Source organism: Rhinolophus sinicus, linkage group LG11 (assembly GCF_036562045.2).
Source record: "Rhinolophus sinicus isolate RSC01 linkage group LG11, ASM3656204v1, whole genome shotgun sequence".
NCBI lineage: Eukaryota > Metazoa > Chordata > Mammalia > Chiroptera > Rhinolophidae > Rhinolophus > Rhinolophus sinicus.
The window spans coordinates 67,559,167-67,575,099 of record NC_133760.1 but is presented as its reverse complement, the minus strand read 5'-3'; the positions used below and the strand labels follow the sequence as shown (position 1 = coordinate 67,575,099).

The 15,933-nt window shown below is 49.1% G+C and overlaps 1 long non-coding RNA gene and 1 other non-coding gene across 15 annotated transcripts in view; one reads left to right on the top strand and one right to left on the bottom strand.

Annotated features, from left to right (window-relative positions):
* The window catches only part of LOC109461152 (uncharacterized), a 46,416-nt gene extending 39,953 nt beyond the window's left edge, over positions 1–6,463 (top strand). For 5 of the 13 annotated variants that reach the window (XR_012490454.1, XR_012490452.1, XR_012490448.1 and 2 more), the window contains 2 exons: positions 3–5,518; positions 6,070–6,463. This is a non-coding gene — a transcript (uncharacterized LOC109461152). The remainder of the gene's footprint in view (positions 1–2; positions 5,519–6,069) is intronic. The other 8 variants (XR_012490458.1, XR_012490460.1, XR_012490457.1 and 5 more) reach the window with 8 other exon arrangements.
* LOC141567625 (uncharacterized) lies at positions 4,861–15,411 on the bottom strand. 2 transcript variants are annotated; one of them, XR_012490462.1, is made up of 5 exons: positions 14,922–15,410; positions 14,179–14,436; positions 10,633–10,723; positions 5,329–5,470; positions 4,861–4,999 (listed from the first exon to the last, which is right to left on the bottom strand). It is a non-coding gene; the product is annotated as an uncharacterized LOC141567625 (long non-coding RNA). The 2 variants fall into 2 exon arrangements; XR_012490461.1 differs by having other exon boundaries at positions 4,881–5,016; positions 14,922–15,411.
* Positions 15,412–15,933: the final 522 nt, after the last annotated feature.

Genomic DNA, 15,933 nt, shown 5'->3' with positions numbered 1-15,933 from the left:
AGTCTGACCTCATGGACCACAGGTGACCCACCTCTGGCTGGAGGACGGGAGGCCTCCCGCGTGCCAAGGGTGTCCCAACAGAGACCTCACCTCTGAGCCCCACTCGGAGCCAACGAGGACGAGCGGGGCTGGCGTCACTGCTTTCCCAGCCCAGCCGGGAGGACGGGGCCAGTTGGGGAAAAGAGCCAATGTAAGTGACGGGGTGCCACGACCATGCTGGTGGCAAGCAAATGAGTCAGCAGCAAGTTTAAGCAACAAACACTTGCACCATAGGATGTTTCTCAAATTCTTGTCTACTTTTGGAAAGTATGCAGTGCCCTTCCGTTGAGCATCTGGATTCTGAAATAGCGACAGAAAATGTTAAAAATGCTGCGGGTAAAGATGAGCCTGCACTGGCCCTTCTCCTAACATAATAGTTAACCACTGTGGTGCGTGTCCCTGAGCCCATCGTTTAACCCGCCTGTATCTTAGTTTCCCCATCCGTGACATGACAGGAATGTATGGAAAGTGTCTCTGGGGATTCTTTCCAGTCTAACATTCTGAGACTATGCTCCCAGTCTTAATACCCAGGCTGGGTCTACACAACACCAAGACCACTAGCCAGTTCAGTTAGTGCGGACAAAATGTTCTCCCCAATCAATTCTTTGGCACAGAGGAGATAAAACCACCCGCTCACTGGCACAATGCTTCATTTCACAACTGGCTGCTCTGGCATCATCTTGAACAGCAGTTCTTCCTCCACAGGGGTGTCGGACATGCAGCATGTCGGGAGCAATTATAAGGTGTGTCATAGGCAATTTACTATCAATAACAAGCTATTGAGGATTTCAAATGATTGATGAACTTTTTATCAGTCAGAACAGAGTCAGTGTATCCCTGTTATAATGCCCTGTCACTCACTTGCATTCCCATGTGCCTCCCTGTACAGAAGAAGGGTGGAGTTACAGCCGCCAGGCAGGATTGCCTGTAACCCTGAGCCTACCGGGGATGCCCATGGGAGGGTGTCATGAGTCATGCGTGTGAATGTCAGCTGCAACATGGCATCTGAGGATGAGTGACAGACACCCTGGAACAATCTGATCCAAATGTGGACTGCTGCCGACCTCCTATGATCCAGCCACAAGCCAATGAAGGAAGGTATTGAACAGGGTACAACATGAGGGGCCTGTCATTATGTCTGTCTCTTGGTCTAAAAAACATTATTTCACCGTAATTTGTCCATAGTTGAAGAAGAGGAGGGGGCAGGAAATAGGGTTGATTGAGCACTTAGGTGCCAAGTCCTATGCCAGACACTTGTGGCAGGTTTGAATGCTACTCTTCATGTACTTTCTGTTCTCAGCTGTCCAGTGGGATCCTACTTTCTCCCCTTTGTGGTTTGGAAAATTCATGTAATATTTTGGCCAGTGAGTTGTGAATAGAAGCGACGTGTGTCAGTTCAGTACCAGGGAATGTAATCACTAGTTTGGGATCTTCCAGAGTTCCCTCTCCCTCCACCACGGGGACTGGCCACAGTCCAGTGGCTGTTCCATCGTGAGCTGGAATTTGGGGGGACTATGGAGCAGAGCCCCCAGTCAACTGTGATGCATGTGAATATCACATCGCATGTGAGGAGGAAGGAAAACTTGGTTGTTATAAGCCACTTAGATTTTGGGGTCGCTCATTACTGCAGCACAACCTAATTTTGTGCTGACTGATGCAAAGTTTTACATAGCATAGTAACATAGTGGGGAAATGTGAACTTTAGAGGCAAAAAGACCAAGGCTGGAATCTTAACAGTTACTGACCTTGGGCAATTTGTAACTTCTCTGGGTCTCAACTTCTTCGTCTATAAAATGATAGTTATGATTCCTATCTCATGATATTGTTATTAGGTTTGGAAACAGTATTTATAAAATACTTAGCACAGGATTTGGCACATAGTAGATGTTCAATTGCAATTATTTTAATTTCACTTATTCCTTAAAATAGGCCCATGAATAAACAGAGATCCTAAAAGTATAAGAGAAAGGATAATTCATTATTGATGTTTCAAATGCCATTATACACTGGCCAGAGACCCAAGGGTAAGTGGACATGTGAAGCCATCTGAGCCCACCCTCCCTGAGCTCAGAGAAGCTCTAGACAGAGAGGAGGGCCCAAGGATACCATTTATAATTTAGTCTTTCTATTGCTGGAGGAAAGGCAGACTCCACTTACAGGAGTGATTATTGACACCTTCAGCTTATAAAATACGAACATGGCAGTGGAGTGGGTTCGTTCCACTGAAGCTTGTTATCTTATCAAGCAAAGTGCCAGCCGAGGCTTTTCCCAAAGGTCCCATGAGGTAAACTCTCCTCTCGAATCAGCTTATTAGTATTCTCACATCCACTTCAGTTGGCTCACCGGGACCCAGGAATAATGTGGAGAGCAACTACAGAGGAAGGGAGAGAGGAGGAGAACGTGCCTGGCATAGGGGGGACTTTCCCTCCTCCTGCTCCCCACCGCATCTTCTTCCCTCCCCACCAAGCCTGGCCGGCTAGAGCAGCGGGGACACTGCCCAGAAGGCAGTAGGGGACCCATCTCTCTCTCCCCACACCAATCCCTCTGGAAGCCAGCACATTCCAGGGCCAAAGCTTGCTGCAATTTCCACTTATATTTAATTTGGGGGAGTATGTTACCTCCAAGCCCAGTTTTCTCCAAGGCCTACTCCCAGATCTGTTTCCCTCTGAAATGCCACATCTTGGCCATGAATTTGGAATTGGGAACATTCGATGGCCTGCCCCATGGAGCTCCTCAATTCCACCTGAGAGATGGAAACTCCCTGGTCATATTTACACACATGCAGGGCAGGCAGTTACTTGGGGCCCAAGGAGAACATGACCACCCTGTCATCAGTAGTAGGTCAGGAAGAAGATGCTGGTGGAGACATCCACAGCCTCTGTTGAATGGACAATAAAGAAATGTCCAGTTCCAGACAAAGCACCGCTTGCTTGTGCAGCTTTGACACCTGCCATCAATCAGACCCTGACTTGCTCTTGATTGATGTTTTACTTTTCCTTGTAAGTTTTGACAATTCCCGATGAGAATTCCCATGGCCAGAGGCACGGCTGATCTCCCGCAAATGGGTGACTCTTTCAAGTTAGGAAGGTTTAACAGAAGTATGTGTTAGAGGTACTTGGATTTGTGCTCAAGGGTGCACAGGATGCTGAGAATAGCAATGAGCCTGTGGGATTGCGTGCAAGAGGGGCCCGTCAACCTAATTTTGATCAGGACCTCAGATTGTATCTCTAATCCAGGTTAAAATCTACTAAATGGCTTCCGTGAGCATGATCGGGACGAGCAGTGGTCTGCAGGACAGACTCATACTGGCACGTGAGAACCAAGTGTGAAATATTCAGGAACTCTGAGCCAGCTTTTAAACCATTGGTAGCTTGAAGTCTATTATGGTGGGATATTTACACCGTGGAAATTGGCAAACTCTACACATCAGGGGGTGTGTGTGCGTGTGTGTGTGTGTGTGTGTGTGTGTCTGTGTAAAGCTACATTACCAAGGTTTGCATGGCTTCTTGCAAAGCCATTCATTTCATTGAAAATACTATTCCAGGATCCGAGGAATCAGTGTTGCACATGGGAAGCACATAGCCCTCTGGAACCTTAGACAGCAATGAGGACTCTGAAAGAAAAATGTAATACTGGTAGAAACTTTTACCAGACAGGGTGCTATGGCTTTAGTCCTTGTGCTGAGATGATAAATGTAAAGCTTCAGCTGAAGTGAGAATTCCATGTAAATGCTGGGTTTTAGAGCACTGCAGCCATCTGTAATAATGTTCCGTGAAAAGCCATCACTGAATTCTAAGTGGAGCAGGGGTCTCTCATTGACAGGACTTCCAGGAGCAGCCTCTGGCCCCGAAGTCCTGCAGAGAAGGTACACCTGGGACTCCGCCAACTGTGCCCCATGCCGTGGGGGCTGCTGTCGGAGGGACACAGAGCTTCGAATAATCTATGCTGAGACTGAATTGTCTCCCCTCAAAACCCAGAGGTTGAAGCCCCAACCCCCAATGCGACTGTATTTGGAGACAGGGCCTTTAAGGAAGTAATTGAAGTCAAATAAGGTAATAAAGGCCTAATCCAACAGGATTTGTGTCCTTACAAGAAGAGGAAGAGACACCAGGGACATGCGCATACAGAGTCCAAGCAATGTGAGGACGCGGGGCAAAAGCACCCATCTGTGATTCTCGCCAGACACCTACCCTGCTGGCACCTTGATCTCAGACTTCCAGCCTCCAGAATTGTGAGAATATCCATTCCTGTTATGTAAGCCACCCAGTCTGTGGTTATTCTGTTATGACAGGCCGAGCCAAATAATACAATCTACGATGCAGATGGCTTGTTTTCTGTTTTTGTCTGTTTATTGATCAGTTTTGCAGGATAAGACACCACCTCCCCACAATTCTACAGACCCTGTTGACTCTGCCTAAGTTTCTCAATAGCCCCAGTCACCCAACTGGGAAGCCAACAGATGGAACCATGTAGACTGAGTCAGAACCTTGGCAGGTCACCATAGCGGGGAGACTAAGCTTGAACATGGGGAGAACTCTGCTCTGTCAGCCCCCAGCTGTTGCGTTGTAGGTAAATCCTCATCCCTTCTGTGCCTCAGTGTCCTCATCTGTAAAATGGGGGCAAAAATACTACCCTCCCTCACAGAACTCTGGTGAGGCTGAAACTAGAGGCTATAACGGTAAGTACACAGCATAGTGCTCAGCTAGCTCCTCCCTGAAGCAAAGGCAGCCCAGGTACAACCTGGGCCAGAGACAAATCTGCCTGCGCTGGGGGTGGGGGGGGGGGGACCAGTGGTGGGTGGGGTGGGTGCCTGAGAGGCAGGTTCTTTCCTCTCCAGGTGACCTGTAATATGGGGGAGTAAGTCATCTTCCGAGGACAGCCCCTCTTGACACCAAGACCTGCCCCCAGTTGAATGCTTCTCTCTCCTGATTGTTCCCAAACAGGATGAGACCGTCTTGCTCTGGAAAAGATGTGCGTCTTAAGAAATAAGGAAATGAATAAAGGTTTCACAGTGAGCCTGGCTTTCGGCAAGCTAACAATTTCTATCTACACACCTCCCCCGAGCAGTTTTCGTTCCCCTCCCCCCAGTGCAGCTGTGACCATGGGACTGAGACATAATTTGGACCCTTTAGATGGGAACGGCATTGGGTAACTGTATTAACCAACTGGGTTCAGCTTTACCAAGGGGAAGAGCCCCATTCATACCCAGGGCTTCTCCAACTCCTTCCCAAACACCCGGAATTGGGCAGGCTGAACACCCCCCAGAAAGACCCCCCCACACACACACACCAGAACGCAGTAAAGCGCAGCGGTGGGCCTTCCTCATGTCCGGGTCTTCCTCACCACGTCGGCTCAGCGCTGTGGTTGCACTGAACTCCAACACTCTCCTCCCAGCTTTCGTGTCTCCACCATGAGCATGAGCACTTGTGACCTGGGAGGGAACAGAAACCAACGCCTGCCCTGACTCCGGCCAGGAGAGGTAGACCTGCAGCCTCGACTTCAGCTGTAGGAAACGGCCCCACTTATAGGTGGTCTGAGCCCAGGGACGTTTGCCTCACCCAGTGAAACTCAATGAGCTCAGTGACATTTGGACCATGTGGTGCTTCCTATCTGACTCCCCAGGGGTTCCCCCTAAAGTGACTAAAGCTCCTTCCGCACCTTTCCAGTTTTGCTTCCCCTGGGATCGCGCTGACCACACAGGGTGCTCAGATAGAAGTCACTTGGCGTTTCTGTGCCACCTCTGCTTAAAAGTACACTGAAGGCCATGTTCTGGGATGGCCTGCTTTGTACCTGCAAGACAGCGGGCTTTGCAGAGTCAGGCGACATGAGAGGCCAGTTTACAATCTAACCTTATCAGGGACCTGGTTGCCAAGGGACCTTTCAATGGAGATTAGTAATAACAAACTCAGCAAAGAGCTGAGGCTGAGAAATAGAATCAGGGGAGGAAATTGCTCCTGCTGGTTCAGAAAAAGTCACAAGTTTCTGGAAACATCACAGCTTCCTATCATTATTTACTCTTTCTCTCTGCAGACCAAGAGGCAGCAAGGCTGAGACAAACCCAGAAGAACGAAAGCCTTCTTCTGAGAAGTTGGAAGGAATCAGGAGGAGATTCTTAATTAAACATAGGCAGTCAGGGCTGGACAACAGCTACCGAGCAGGACTCTTGACAAATCTGAGCAGATTAGGCACACACCTGAGACGGCTGAAAGATTCAGACTCAATTCTCCCCAAGCCTAAGGAGGACCCGGATGATCAGACTAAATAAAGAACAACAGCGCTGGCAATGAAGATACTGGTTTATACTTAGGTGCTTGCATGTCTCTGGATCTTAACTCCAACTACATGTCCTATTGCAAATTAATATTTTTAATTCCTTGTTCTTGGCTATTTTAATAAAACTCTTTATTTTGATGTACTTAAAGAATACCAGTGCCACTAGAAAAGTGTGCTTCGGTGACTAATGCCTCTGGGGAACCAAGTAGTTCAAGCCCAGCTGTCTGGTGGCAGTTTGTTCGCAGCAACCTCACAGGAAATAAACAGTCTGTGGGGGACTAGCAATGTGAAGCTATAAAGCACTTGTAATTGTCCTGATGCTTGATCAGTACTTGTTAGTAAGCTCTAACCTGGAAGGGACATGATTTAAAAGCCTGAAAAGACGAAAAGCCAATGTCCCAATGATAAGTGAACAACGGAGAGAGGGCTCAGACTCGGCATTTCCCTGGGGAGATGCTGCTGTGCTTTAGGCAAAAGCAGCAGCAAACAGTTGAGGACGTACAGCCAGAGGGAGACCCAGGACTTCTGCAGACCCTGCTCCCGGGCTTCATTTGTGTAGATGGAAGCGATGAAAGGAATGGAAGCGATGAAAGGAATGGAAGCGATGAAAGGAATGGTCCCCGTGTACGCGCACGCACACACACGCGCCACTTCAAAGTGAAGGCGGAGGCATTCTGGGCAATGTAACGTCAGACACCTTGGAGGTTCCAAGAGCCCGAGGGAGATCTTTGGGGTTCTGAGATATCCTTTAGCTCAAAGATTTAGAAAAGGAGGAAACACTGAGATCCCAACAAAGAGGTGGCAAAGTACCCTGTGGTAGAAACACTTATTTCTCACTAAATATCCCACATCGCCAGCCCTCTTCTCAGTGGGGGGCCATGTGGCTGACAGCAGAAGTGACAGGAAGTGCAGCTCTGAGCTGAGCATGGAAGAGCTGCCCCTGCAAACTGGCCCTGACACGCAGACTCTCTCCTTCCCTCAGGGGCCGCAGAGGTCACATGTGGAGGAGTCAGGACAGGACGTGGAACAGAGCTGCTCAGCCACCCTGAGTCGGGCACACTGCGTGAGCACACGATGAGCCTGGGAGGTGGAAAGCCTGAGATTTCAGAGTTGTTGTTTCCCGGCAGTTTAGCCTAGTCTGATCCAGTGGATACATTATACATACCCACTCCTGTGTCACGCAATCGAGAGGCCACAGAACCTCTAGCAGTGACTCATGTGGGACCTTGAGGATGTCACTGTTCTTCTCTGAGTATCATTTTCCTCAGATGGAAATTTAAAAGTTACATAAGTTGATCTTTCTACTCTGTCATTCTCGAGTTTTGCATTTTTGAAAATTTCAGTCTAATACAGACTCAAAAGTAGCTAGTTACCAGTACTAGTGTCTGTCTTTCCCTGTTCCCCTACCTAGCTGCCTCTCCATTTGCCCATCTATCTACCTATTTATCCATCTATCCTCCCATTTTACTCCTGTTTCATTATAAAGGGAGCAGGGACAGTTGGAATAGTGTTTGGGACTCAGCAGTTTGCCTCCCCGTCTCTGCATCCTGAAAAGGCCCTCACAGATTCCTGCTATCCTTTCTTGTGATGGCTAATTTTATATGTCTACTGGAGTGGGTCACGGTTCCCAGATAATTGGTCAGATCTTACGCTGGGCATTTCTGTGAGGGTGTTTTTAGATGAGATTAACATTTAAATGAGTGGGCTTTGAGTAAAACAGATCGCCCTCTATAATGTGGGTGGTCCTCGTCTAATCAGGTGAAGACATTGATAGAACAAAAAGACCTGTCCTTCCCTGAATGAGACAGAATTCTCCAGCAGGCGTCCTTGAACTTGAACAGGATCATCCCCCTTCCGGGTCTCCAGCCTGCCAGCCCACCCTGCAGGTTCTGGGTTTGTCAGCCTCTAAAACCACATGAGCCAATTCCTTAATGTATCCTATTGGTTGTGTTTCTCTGGAGAACCCTGATTAATACACTTGCCCTGGGAAAAGTAGAGGGGAGCCCTGAGCCCGAGTGTGGGGAGGGGTTGGGAAGCAAGCCCGGAGCATCTCAAAGGAACCAGGAATCCAGATCCATGTGCTGGCCTCTCCATCCACTTTCTACAACACTATTCTCTCCCCTCTTCACCCCTCCTCCATCGCTCGCAACCCCAGCCTGCTGACCCCAAGTCACAACCATCTTTGCTCTGTGACCCTGACCCCACAGTGACGACTGCTCCTGGCCTGGGAAGCAGGGACTTAGGTGACTGGGCGACGTGGGCAAGTTGTTAGCCAGTCTAACCCCAGTCTAACCTCAGGGTCCTCCTGTCTGCCTCTCCCGCCACATTGGGCTGATGGAGAGAACAATGCACGCAAAAGTGCCTGCTGAGTGGAAAGTGCTGTGCAGATAGATATGCGGTGCTGTGACCCAACAGTCATTCATTTCACAAGCACACTTTCTGCCCAGAACTGTGCTGGGGGTAGAAAGCCAGGGATGAAAGATGCAATCTGTTCTCAAGGAGTTGTCAGTCTAGAGAGGACGACAGCTAAAGAAACCCGCGATTCTAAGAGGGTGTGGTGAGTGCTGTAATAGAGGCCTGTCCAGGGTGAGTGAGGCAGGAGCACGGGAGAGGGGCTCCTTCCTCATGTTAGAGGGGTGGGGGATTCCTGCAGGAGGGGACTTCTCTGAAGGATGAGCAGAACCTAGCCAGATGGAGAAATGGGACGGGGAGAGGGGGGTTCCAGCAGAGCGACCAGCAGGTTCAAAGGCACAGGGGTATGAGAGAGTTTGGAGCTGTGGCTCACAGCCACTGGCAGCAAAGTTTTGGGCCGGGAGCATGAGGAACAGTGGACAGGGGTTCATCCCAGAAGATGTGGGGGGCAGGTGGAGCCTGCTCCTTGGTTCTGTGAGGGCCAGGCTCTGTCACATCATCCCAGCCACAGAGGCCCTCGCTCTCTGCTGACATTGCCTATGACGAAGAAACTGCGGGACTTGGCCTCCATGGAAACTTCTTCCGTCTGCACTGCATGCAAGGACACACACATGCACGCGACACTCAGGCACGGATACATAGCAAAACATGCTCAGAGACATACATGGGTGCCTGCCCTGAGAATGCAAGGTCTTACTCAGAATTTGCTAAACACAGTACAAGTGCTGTCATAGCACCTGTGCCTCACCATCCCCCTCCCCCCACCATCCCCCCCCACACCCACCAAGGGCCACCTAATGCCCCCTCAGCCAGTCTGTTCTCCCTGCACTGACCCTAACAATCTGCTGGGTTGTTCACAACATGAGCACGAGGAGTCTGGGAAGAAGCAGCAGCTGCAGTGCTGTGCTTTGCACCCCACCCCCAACTCTCCAATTATTTTTCTGGAGAACACTTAGCTGTAAAGGATAATTTATGAAGTCCCTGAAGATTTGAACTTTCCGCAGAATTGGCTGTAGCTTCTAGTGGGTTAGAGTCTAATTCGAGTGGAGCAGAAGCCAGGAGCTGTGCAGGGGAGGGCCAGGGAAGGCAGGAGCTATGCCAGGTCAGGGTCCCCAAACCCCTTCCTCCTGTCAGGGAGCTGAGCGACACCGAGGTGGGGGGGCGGTGAGGGAAGGATGGAAGGGTGTGACACAGGGCACAGGAAGACCCAGGGGTGAGAGCATCTGGTTCCAGTGACCACACAGCACTGCTAACATCCTAGGCAAATTCAAAAACTCCCCAAGCAATGGAGACTTTTAAAGGAGCTCCATCCATCCTGCATCAACCCAGGTTGCAAGATCAAATACAGCCTAAGTCTACTCCACCCCTCAGACTGTCTCATATCAAGGACAAATGCCCACCCAGGAGCCACACATTCACATCCCTTCCCCAGCAGGCACTACTTGAGGGCCAAAGTGGAGTTCTGTAAGGGCCAACAATGAAAAATAAGAGACTGATTCTCCCTGTGGTGGAAAATAACGGGAGAGACTTCCCCACCCTCACCCCATCCCACTGCCTTCTTAGAGCTTTTACCTTAGAAAACTTGTCATTGGAAGTACTTTCTCTGTCTCTTTAAAATGTATGTCAATCTTTTCAGACGCTAACTAAGCCCCTGGCCAGCTTTACACCCCAGGTGAGTCTTCCTCAAGGACCCCCCCCCCACACAACCATTTCTTTGAAATGTAATCATCCGTGCCTTGCTTCTGAGGGAGGGTGAGACCCTAACTTCTGCTCAAGTTATCCTAAAGAGTTGAGAAGTTTGTTTTTCCTTTGGATAAAGGCAATTAGCAAACACAGATGGCCACCCCAATAACCAGGTGACTGTAGAATGAACGATGCATGACAAATGATGTTGTCAGTTTCTCTTACCTGGTGAGTCATAGCTGCTGGTCTGTAGAAAAGGGTTATTATGCTTTCAGTAGCAAACTGTTTTCCTTCTCTTCTTCTGTGGAGAAATTTGCTGGGTTGGGAGAAGATTTTGTTTTAAATTCTATTTCCCCAGCTATTCCCACCCTTTCCTAAAAAGAGTACGTGGCAATGCCTTACCCAGACCCTTCAAGAGGAGGGAGGCCTCAGAGTGTGTGTGTGTGGGGGGAGAGGCGGGTAATTTTCAGGTCCTGTCAAGGTCAGATCCTGCAGGGATCGCGGAGCCTGTGTGTCACCTGGAGGAAGAAGACTCTTCTCCACCCTGAACTGGGGGGCCCTCAGCAGCTGGCCCGGGTCCCCCAGCCCCCAGCCTGCCCTCCTCAGAGAGCTCTCTGCCCTGGATAATATAGGGAAGGGGCATGAGGACTTTTTTTGTTGTTGTTTTTTTGTACAAAAGAAAGAACCAGCAGGTTGGATTCCAAGCCTGCTTCCTACGTGCCCCAAGGTACAGCACTTAGGCAGATGTTAATCCATCACACAGAACAGGCCATCCGCAGCCTTTTGAGCAGAGATTCCATCTGTAAAGACCATTCCTGTAATTAAACCTCTTACCAACTAGCCACAGGCTGTACCTTACAAAAGTTAGAGATAAACCTGCCCCTATTCTTCTTGTACCTTGCTTCTTCCCTCCTTTCCTCATACCAAGAAATTTTCCATGGCGAAAAAAACCACATACACATGTGAACCCTACCCGAAAGGGCGGAGGGGGTCTCTCTTCCATTAGCGATTAGAGACCGCCATTCTGTCTGTGGGGTGGCCTTTTCTTACTTACTCTCTGCTAAATAAACTGATTTTCACTTTAAACTCTCTATAGGTTCAGGTTTGAATTCTTTCCTTCGTGAATCTTAGGACCTTCTTGGTCCAGAGCTAGAGTTCCCCACTCCCAGGGATTCGCCCCTCCGGCACCCCACCTTGCTCTCTTTCTTGCTTTCATTATTAAACTTCTTTTGTTTCCCTTCAGGGTAGAACTATTCTGCAGTTCTTTTCCACTTTGCATACAAAACCCGCCAATAATAGATGCACAGCGGAGAGGTGCAGAGGTTCGAGAAGGTTCAGTTTCTCCCTGTCTGCCAGTCCCCTTTTTTTCCCACAGGGAGCCTCGTTCGTGACAATTTTTTTCATCACTTTTCTAAGCAAAGACTCAAGTGCTTTGCTTTTTCTGAAGACAGATTATGTCAAGCAAATTCGTTAACGAATTTGCTGGGAAGCGTTTCATTGACTTGAGAGCAGGAATTGTTTTTGAGCATTTAATGACATCTTTGCATACTGGATTATTGGATGGTAATTCTCTTTCTCCTTCATCCTCCCTCCCCACAGATAGCTGAGAAGCCAGCAAAGGACAGGCCCCAGACACCTGGACTCTGCCCCAGTCAGGTTGAGGCCATCAGCTGCCTGAGGGCATGGCCTGGAGAGGCCATTTGGTTCAAGCCTCTGGGGTCTAATTCTCCACACTGGCTGCGCTTTATCACCTGGCAGCTTTAAAAGTATTTATGCTAATGTGCATATCTGGCCCCCAGAGTTTCTGCCTCACTTCATCTGTGGCAGCATCCAGGGCAGCTGTTGGGTCTTAAAAACACCCGGGCGATTCGAAGGTGAGTGGGGTGGGAGCCTGTGTCCCTTCTATCAGGTCCCTCCAGTGAGTTCAGAAGCCTCACTCGGCGTGATGGCTGAGAGGCAGCGCAGCACAGCTCAGACCTTCTCTACCAGGCTGCTCATTAAACACCTGGGGAGCTCTTAAAAAATACTGATGCCTGGCACAATTCTGATGGCTAGCAATTCTGATTTTATTAGTCTGGGGTGAGGCCTGGGCACCTCTGGTGGCCAGCCAGGGTGAGGACCCCTGGAGAGGGGAAAGCCCTGACTTTTCAGCCAGACTGACCAGGACTAGAATCAGGGCTCTGCTGGGTGACTTTGAGCCGGTTAATTAATCTCTCTGAGCCTCAACTTTATTTCCAACATTGGAATGGTGTTGTTACCCACCTTGCAGGGTTGACTGCAGTCAACGCACGAGGACTTCCTCCATCCTCCCTGCACAGCATGGGTGGCTTAAACATCTCAATCACTCTCCCCGTGCACATTTATGATCAATAATTAACTGTGCAACCAATAAAAGTTCGGGTTTTGTCAATAAAAAGGTGCTGCTTTGGGGCATGAGGAAAAGAGGATGCCATCCTGCCAATCTTTGGGAAGTGTAGTGGCAGCCGCTCCTTATCTCGTGAAACCCCATTTCAGGGCTCTGACACTTTTGATTCAAATTTCAGTTCATTAAACCCTCTCTGAAGTTGACTTAGGGGAACTCTTTGTATATATTTAATGTCCTGCATACTAGATCTCATTGTGAAGAAACAAATTCTTTTCTGTTAGAAATAATCACACTGGTATCACAATATAAATTCGTAGCAACTTGCCTCAGGAAATGAGCCTCGGACGGAAATCTCATCGCATGGGTCCCGGACAATTTGCTCAACTGAATTTTAGATGGAGATTCTGACAAATGGGGTTGAAAATGCTGCTGCTCCTACGGAGGGTGTGGGATTCTATAGCTCATGCCGGATGCAGTAATTGATTCAGTCACGCAGACAGAAGGAGGCAGCTTCACGCTGCAGGGGGTGGTCCAGAGGGATTGAAAGGACCCCCTTTTCCCTACTGTACCCAGCTGCCAAACATTCTCACGCTGTTGTTTGCATTGCCTTCTGCCAGGTGGAAAGACTGCCAGCCTGCCCTCAAGTAGATCATGGTCTGGAGGTTCAGGTAAGTCATGCATGTAACTAACTAAACATACAGTCAAAACAAGGTCCAGCGGTTGTCGGGGAGGGCTTGCTAGAAGACGTGGTGTATTGACTGTGCTTTGAGGAGAAGCAGAGTCAAGGTAATGGAGCAGGAAATACCTTTGCCCCAGTGGCAAGGATGCCAAAGAGCCCAGGATGTGAATGAAGTGCTTTGAGGGAAGGGGGCATAAAAGGAAGCTATGGGAAGCAGATGGGAGAGACAGGCCGTTCCTGGGGGTCTTGGATTGCTTTAGGCTATTCCTAGAGGTGAAATCACTGGTCGAAAGGGATGCATATATTAAGGCCTTTGGTGTTTATTGTTCAAGTGGCCTCTCGAAAGGACGCTCCATCGTGCAGGTACTATGAGGGCAGTAAGATGCCAGCAGCCTGGACTTAAAAATGCAGAATGAGGAAGTGCGGGGACAGTGAATTGGGGTGAAGGTTGTTGTGTCAGTTCAACAAATATGTACTCGTCCCTGGGCTGGGTGTGGGGTGCCGAGATGAACAGACACAGCCCTGCCCTCGGGGCACTCCGTCTGGTGGGACAGACAGCCCACAGTGCAGCGCCGTGGGTAAACCGGGGCTCCCTGAAAGCTACAAGCAGGTAGGTTTTTGAGCTCCAAAGAGTCTGTCCTTTCTAGGTTCTTCCTCTTGGAGGCACGTCACTCACCTCCTCCGAGGAGAGGTATTTACATGGTTCCTCCAGTTCTCCCCAGGTTACCTGGCTCTCCAAGGGAAAGCGAAATTTCCCAGCTGCACGTCAGCTCACTCCACTTGCTGCCACAATCCCTGTCGCAGCCCCTGTCCTTCAACCTTGAGGGACTTCCCAAGGTGCTTGGTCGGGTATCTGCCCAGCTTCCTCCAAATGGTATAGCTGGGCCTTCTCAGGCTTGCAGGCAGGAAGGTGGGCCCTGGGGGGTCTTATCCAGGACGCCTTTGCAAGAGGCAGCCAGGCCTTCAATATGCTTTTAGAAATGATCTGAAGGAAGTAAGCATAAATATTTGCAGATTTATCTACAAGATTATGTGTAAGAATATTGTTTATGAGAAAAAGAAAAAGTCATTGAAAATGATCTAAATTTTCAACCGTAGGGATTAGTTAAATAATTAATGGCATGATCGTACAATGCCGGCATTATAAATTACATCATGGAAGAATATTTGATAACATGACAAGAAAGTTGGAAACAATTGGAAATACCACATTGCAAAACAGTAAGTACTGTTTGACCCTATTTATGATAGAAAAAAAGTACATACACCCATAGGCAGACACAGGAAGAGACAAAAGTTGTGCATAAAAAATAAGTGATTATATTAAATAAAGCATTAATTATTTCAGGGTAGTGGCATCATAAGAAATTTAAATTTTCTTCTTCGGATTTTTTTTACAAGAAATATTCATTACCAGTCTAGTCAGAATAAAAAATACTATATATTTTTTAAGTGAAATCTGAGACATACCTGGGCAGGAGCTGGGTGCTGGGTGCTGGGTGCTGGAAAACCATGCTGCTGGGAGCAGGCCTGGCCCAGGAAGGTCTGCAGAGCCCCTGGGGGCTGGGTCACGCTGCTCCGCCATGCAGGCAGCCATGCCGCAACCCCGGTTATGCAACGTGCCACCGAGAAATGCCCTTGGCCGCCCTGCCTCAGCCCTGAGTATACAGATCTTCCCATTCCTCTGCCCCATTCCAGGCCATGATGGGACAAGCCAGGATTCGGGTCCTATGGGTACATAAAAACAGGACGAGTGGCTTTTCTGGTTGCACTCAGCTGAGCAGGCCCCTTTGAACTCCTTCCCTCCCTGACTGCTCAGCACACACAGACCAGACACCTTCTTCAAGGAGCCTTCCAGACTCACCCCACCATGCATTGCGCTCTGAATGCCTTTGCTCTAATTAATAATTAACATTGGTCGAGTGGCTACCGAGTGCTGTACTTGTAATAACCCAAATTATCCTCACAACAACCCTGTGAGGTGGTACAGTAATGCTCTCATTACAAATAAGGAAACTGAGGCAGAGAGAGCGTGAGTAACTCACACAAAATCACATACTAATCAATGGCACCGCGGGGATTCAAACCCAGTCAGTGCGGCCCCAAGGCCAACCCACAGAGACACCATGCCACACAGCCTCTCTGGCAGACAGTTGATGTCACCGTCATGTTTCCATGGTGATTTTGTTGTTCCCCAGCATTTTCCTGGAAGACTATGAATTCCTCGAGAGTAGGAGTTGTGCCTTTCACTTCTTTGGTGCCACACAGCATCCAGTACAGTGCTGGGTATACAGCACGTCCTGGGTGACGTGAGGCCTAGGAACCCGAGGCCCACCTTCTTTACTCCTCTGACTGCAGGAGAAATGGGTGTATCCTGTGGTGAGGCGCGTCTACAGGTGATTCCAGCAAACAGTCTGGTAAAACACCTCTGTTATGGACAGATACTGGGCTGGAGACTCTGGAAGCCTCAGGATGTTACATC